Genomic DNA, 6,020 nt, shown 5'->3' on the forward strand with positions numbered 1-6,020 from the left:
GTTTATTAAGATACTTAGAAGACAAAGATACTGTATCAATTTATGTTGCATTAGCCTGATTATGATAAAAAAAACATATAATTAAACACGTGTTTGCGATTTGAATCAAAACACGATTTAAATCAATATAAATGTTTATATTGTAACGCATACTGTCCAGCCTCCATTTCTCTATAAAAATGTACTCTATCACACACACACACACACACACACACACACACACACACACACACACACACACACACACACACACACACACACACACACACACACACACACACACACACATAGAAGCAGGAAGCAGGGACCGTTGTCAGAAGGGAAGAAGGTGACTATTCTATGTTATCAAAAATGACTTAGAATCGATGTTGTGATATTTTGAAATAAAAAAGTCAATTGATTGTCCATAATATTGCTATTCTATTTTTTCGAAGAAATGTTTGTTAAAAGAGAAGTCCAGCACCAGCTGGATTTGAACACACAACCCAACAGTTAGTAGTCAGGCATGTAGACCAGTAGACTACAAGGGAAGTCACATGAAAAGAGAAGCGAAACAGCACTACACAGCCCTGTCGCAGTACACTAATCATATCATTATTAAATTCTTTAGATATGCGATTCCATATTATATTCCCTTTTAATCAAATTCTAAAAGTATGCTTGTTGAATCCCATATCTCTTTAGTTAAAGACTTCGATGCTTAAAATGTTTAGGGAGAAATGGAATACTGGTGTGTAGTTTTTCTTTAAAGTACCAAGACCAGCCATATGCTGTATATTTATGTTCCAAAATTAATATCGTTTATGGCCTTCACACACGTTACAGTATGCTCCTATTCTTTTTATGCTCAGCTATTAAGATTTCCCTTCAGTGGTTAAATTCAATATCTACAACGGGCACAGTAAAGACGTTTACTGTAAGTCTTTCTACGACAGACCAACTGTCGGTCAACCAATCACGTACCGCGGTACCCCGCGTCATCTTGCATCATGATGCGCGACGCTGTAGCCAATTACCTCAGGTACGTGTCTGTACCGCGCACTTTGAATGGCTGCATCTGTACTGAAGTCTGAAACAGAATATGAGAAAAGGAGATTATTAATATTACAGAATTACTCTAGGCTGATGGCAATATCACTGTCATAACACTTCTCCTGTCATTTTGACTCTCTACTTTGACTCTCTACTTTGGATGAGTCGTTGCTGCGCTCTTGGGGTAATTTTGGTCAACTGGCCCCTCCTGGGATGGTTCACCACTGTTCCATGTTTTCGCCATTTGTGGATAATGGCTCTCACTGTGGTTCGCTGGAGTCCCAAAGCTTTAGAAATGGCTTTATAACCTTTTCCAAACTGATAAATCTCAATTACTCTGTTTCTCATTTGTTCCCATAATTTCTTTGGATCGCAGTATGATGTCTAGCTTTTGAGGATCTTTTGGCCTACTTCACTTTGTCAGGCAGGTCCTATTTAAGTGATTTCTTGATTGAGAACAGGTGTGGCAGTAATCAGGCCTGGGTGTAGCTAGAGAAATTGAACTCAGCTATCCAAAGATGTGATAAACCACAGTTGATTTATGTTTTAACAGGGGGAGCAATCACTTTTTCACACAGGGCCATGTGGGTTTGGATTTTTTTTCCCTTAATAATAAAAACCTTCATTTAAAAACTGCATTTTGTGTTTCCTTGTGTTATCTTTGTCTAAAACTTCAATTTGTTTGACGATCTGAAACATTTCAGTGTGACAAACATGAAAAAAAAAAAGAAATCAGGAAGGGGTCAAACACTTTTTCACACCACTGTATATACAGTATATATTTTATTGAAGTTCAGTTTGTTTGTGTGCCTCTTCAGCCTGGACTCCTGTGATGGTCACTGCCACTGCCACTGAAATGCTCTGGGATCCCAGTCCGACGGGTAGTTGCAAGATAGATCAGGAGTTTAGGAGCTTTTCCAGCTTTCTGTTGGTACCAGCTGAGGCGATCATTATTGTACACTGCAGGACTGGTCTTACAGCTAACAGTGACTGTCTGTCCTGGAGCAGTCAATTTTGTAGGAGCGTGGGTCACAAAAATCTGTCCACTAGATTCTGAAAATGAAGAAAACATTGCAAAAAGTGGGAAAGTATTGAAAATACCAATTTATTCTGTAAATCAGTAATACATTATATGATAGACATACAGTATGAAAACAGAATAAATTAATAAGATATTTATTATGATGCTTTAATATTTTTTATTTTTAAATTAACATAAATCTTGATTTCTTCTTCACATAATACAAAAATGTTTTAAATTCTATAAAATATCCAAACCCATTCCTACCCTGATCAGTGATGAGGAGTGTCCAGATAAATATGATGAAGAAAGTCATTGTTCCTGTGGGTTCTGTTACCATGAAGCGCAGCTCTCAGTCTGGAAGTGTTAAACTCACAAGGCTATAAACACTCCCAGAAGTGTCTTCTATGCAAATTATCTTTCTGGGTTAGGCTGCACTAGTAGCCAGTCAGTGCTAGAAAAACAGGCTTGGTGCTGCGTGATGTGACAGAGCAAGATGAGCAGTTTAACATTAACACTCCCAGGACAACAGGACTAGACAGAAAGCAGCTTTATAAGGAGCAGAGGATTATACACAATCAGCTGAGTCCAACTTGAATGGAGTGGAGTGTGGAGAGTCTGGTTAAAGCAGTACTTGGTTTTGTGTGTTCAGGTACAGCAGGATCAATAGTTGAACTAAAAACGTATTTTACAGAGACTGAAGCATGCAAATGCACATATTAAAAACAGTCATGCAACCCACATTTTATATAAGTTTACACTGTCACAAATCCACTTATCAGCTATGTCCGCATTTCACCCAACATAGCTGGAATGGGGTGGAGTGCAGAAAATCTGGTTAAAACTGCACTTGGCTCTGTTTGTTCAGATGCAGCACAATTACTAACTGCACTGACTTAAACACTCTTAATACTTTTGGGGCAATACAAGAGAGGCAAAATGTTCAGTTCAGATCTGACAAAATACCTTGTTATATGTTTGTGGTCCCATGGGACATTCCTCACAGTGTTGAAGGAAAGACATGTTTTATCTATGGGGCTGGAGAGACACTGAAAACTTATTTTAATGTTCATGGGGAGTGTGCTCTCTCTTTGCATGACAGTCTTCTGTTCTTCTATATAACCGACAGTTGAAGGGGTCAGTCCTCTTTCTCAATTGTGTCTGTATTAAAACCTCAAACATTCAGACCCTCAGGTCTAAAGTTTCCAACTCCCTCCCTCTCCTCTTTCTATTCTCTCTTTATTTTTGTATCCAGGTTCCCAACTGGGGGGTAAGTGAAGCTCACTTCTCCAACATCAGGATTCAGGGCCAACATGAACAGTTTAGCATGAACACTCCCAGGACAGCAGGACTAGACAGAGAGCAGCTTTATAAGGAGCAGAGGATGAGATACAATCGGCCGAGCCCTTACTCCACTCAACACAGGTGGAATGGAGTAGAGAGTGGAGAGACTGGTTGAAACTGCCTTGCTAAGATATAGCAGGATTATTAATACCCAGTGAGTTTTAAAGGTTAAACGCACTACAGGAATTAAAACAAAAATTGAACCCAACTTTTTATTGAAGTAATTTTTTTATAGCAGAGGTTGAAATGTAGAAATGCACAGTTACAATGTGTTATGCGCCCTGATAAACCATCATATATTTAAGAATGATGTGTGTAATTATATTAATTCATTTTGGCATCTTTTACTAAAATCTGTTCTCTAGATCTTCTATACCTGGAATACCTGGAGTAGTGGTAGCAGTAGTTAGAACTCTTCTTAATCCTCATCTTCAGTCAATGTTACAGCTCTGCTTAGTGTGGGATTATAGGCACTGTAGCACTGGTGCTATGTATTTACTTGTACAAGCAGGCGCTGGAAGTGTTCCTCATACTGTGATAATTGAATAAACTTAACAATATGAATACTGAAGATTAATGGTGTATCTTACTCTAACCCTTGCTAATCATTGACTTTTAACTTCATGTACTGTAAGGGGTATACAGTATGATCACCAGCTATAATTCCAATGCATGCATATTTTGGACGAATTGATCAGTATCATAGCATAGTCCTTTACATTAAAGAGATCATAGTAATGACTATGCAGTGGGTGTAAAGCCATGGATTCAGCAATTATTCATGATTATCATTGAAAAGTATTAGTGTGAATACATTCTGTTCACCCTGGGCCTTTGGTGTCATTTTATTCTCAAAGTCCTTCTTATTGATCCTCTTGTGTATGTTTGTAACCAGCACTGGGGAAGTTAGACAACAGTTGTTAAAAACAATTAATTAGTGAATGAATTAAATTAATTACATTATATTAAATGAAAGGTGAGATTCACTTTACAAAACATCTTTTTGTTTCTGGGTTCATTCTATCCCACAGTCTGCACCCCAAGAAACCCTCAGAGATGATTCAGGTCAGGTACATGGGAATAAGCATTGAATATCTGTGTATTGAAAAGACAGAATAAAATCAGATTAAATTTAAAAAAAAGTAAATTTTTGAAAATCTAAATTTTAAAAAATAAAGTTGCTTCATGAAACTCTGAAAAGTAAATAGGGAGCAGGAACTTGTTTGTCACATCGATTTATCAGCACAGCTCTTTTCCCGAGACAAGAAAGAAGAAAGTGAAGCTCCACTGGAACCCAGAGGTGAAGATTTGAAAATTGGGGAGGGGGGTTTAGGGAAAAATCAAAGCATGGTTTGAAACAGGGATGACCAACATCCACCCCGAACACAAGCTCCATGGCTTGGTAACCCAGACATTTAAGTTTCAAGGAGACTTTTTGCGGAGCAGCAGCAGCAAAGAGAGGACATTAGTTAGCCAATATGATAAAAATGACTTCTTTTTTGTTTTTTGTTTAGCACATTTGAACATTTTCAAAAACTGTCCAATCCCTAGTTTGTCAGGCATTTTTTTTCGCCGTGGGAGTGCTCCCACTTGTGCTGGTTTTAGTGCCTGCTGCCAGGATATTACCCCAGCGCTTTGGCATTAAAATTGGGTTTCCAATAATGTGGAAGTGAACTCTTGTTTTCATGTCTACTATAACAGACATACTGTAATCTCCCTTGCTTTTAACCAAGCATATCATAATTTCTAAGAATGAAAATGATTTAAACTATGTGACACTATCATTCAACGAGAGCACAAAATATCACAAGGATCCTGCAGAGTGCAACAAAGACAGCAAAAAAAAGCCTATGCAATTGATTTGATTGACAGTTATTTATCAGTCAGCGCATTGATATTCCTTTATCACACAGTAAAATGTCAAAATTCCTTCCAGGGTGTGCGTATATCAGAGAATATAACACAGCTTCAAAAGTGTGTCAGCCAATTAGATTTCAGGACCGGAACTATCTTTCTTATAATTAAAATTAAGGTGCAATTAAAGATTTCTAATACTCTTTGTGTACCTTGACCATATAACCTGGTGCCTGCCTGTGTAAATACTCTACATAGGAATGTAGCTAAAAAGCTTGTTATCCTTATGATCTCAGCCTAAGAATGACCTGGTGGTTTTCACATGTGGGAAAGTAAGAGAGATGACTTTGTCTTCTGGATAACGATCCTTCCTACAACAGAGGCGATCTAAACTCCCATGATGGATGTCCACTGCTAGTGCCTGGATGTCTAGTTGAGAGCCATAGGTACATCTGGATCTGATCTTTAAAGTCACAGGGCACGTTCAATCACCCAAAGGAAGATCCACCGATGAGTGACCTTTAAGGTGGGCCCTAGTGGTATACCTGATGGCATCTCAGACAATCACCAACTTCTGATGCGATACTACAAAACTGTAACTCAAGTCATTTTCCATTGGTTAACTCACTGACTCAATCTCTTCATCTAAACTGGCAAACTGAATTTTCAACCATGGGACTGCAAGCAGTCCGAGTCAGGACTTAAACTTTTCTCAGAGAAGCCAGGCTGAGAGAGTGTGTCAGTAAAGTGCAGAATTCCAAGATATTCT

At 38.3% G+C, this 6,020-nt stretch overlaps 1 long non-coding RNA gene across 1 annotated transcript; it reads right to left on the reverse strand.

Moving 5' to 3' along the window:
• Positions 1-1,783: 1,783 nt before the first annotated feature.
• Positions 1,784-2,474, reverse strand: LOC138224146 (uncharacterized). Its single transcript, XR_011182497.1, has 2 exons — positions 2,321-2,474; positions 1,784-2,085 (listed from the first exon to the last, which is right to left on the reverse strand). It is a non-coding gene; the product is annotated as an uncharacterized lncRNA (long non-coding RNA).
• Between the last annotated feature and the right edge of the window lie 3,546 nt (positions 2,475-6,020).

This window comes from Lepisosteus oculatus, chromosome 18 (genome assembly GCF_040954835.1).
Source record: "Lepisosteus oculatus isolate fLepOcu1 chromosome 18, fLepOcu1.hap2, whole genome shotgun sequence".
NCBI lineage: Eukaryota > Metazoa > Chordata > Actinopteri > Semionotiformes > Lepisosteidae > Lepisosteus > Lepisosteus oculatus.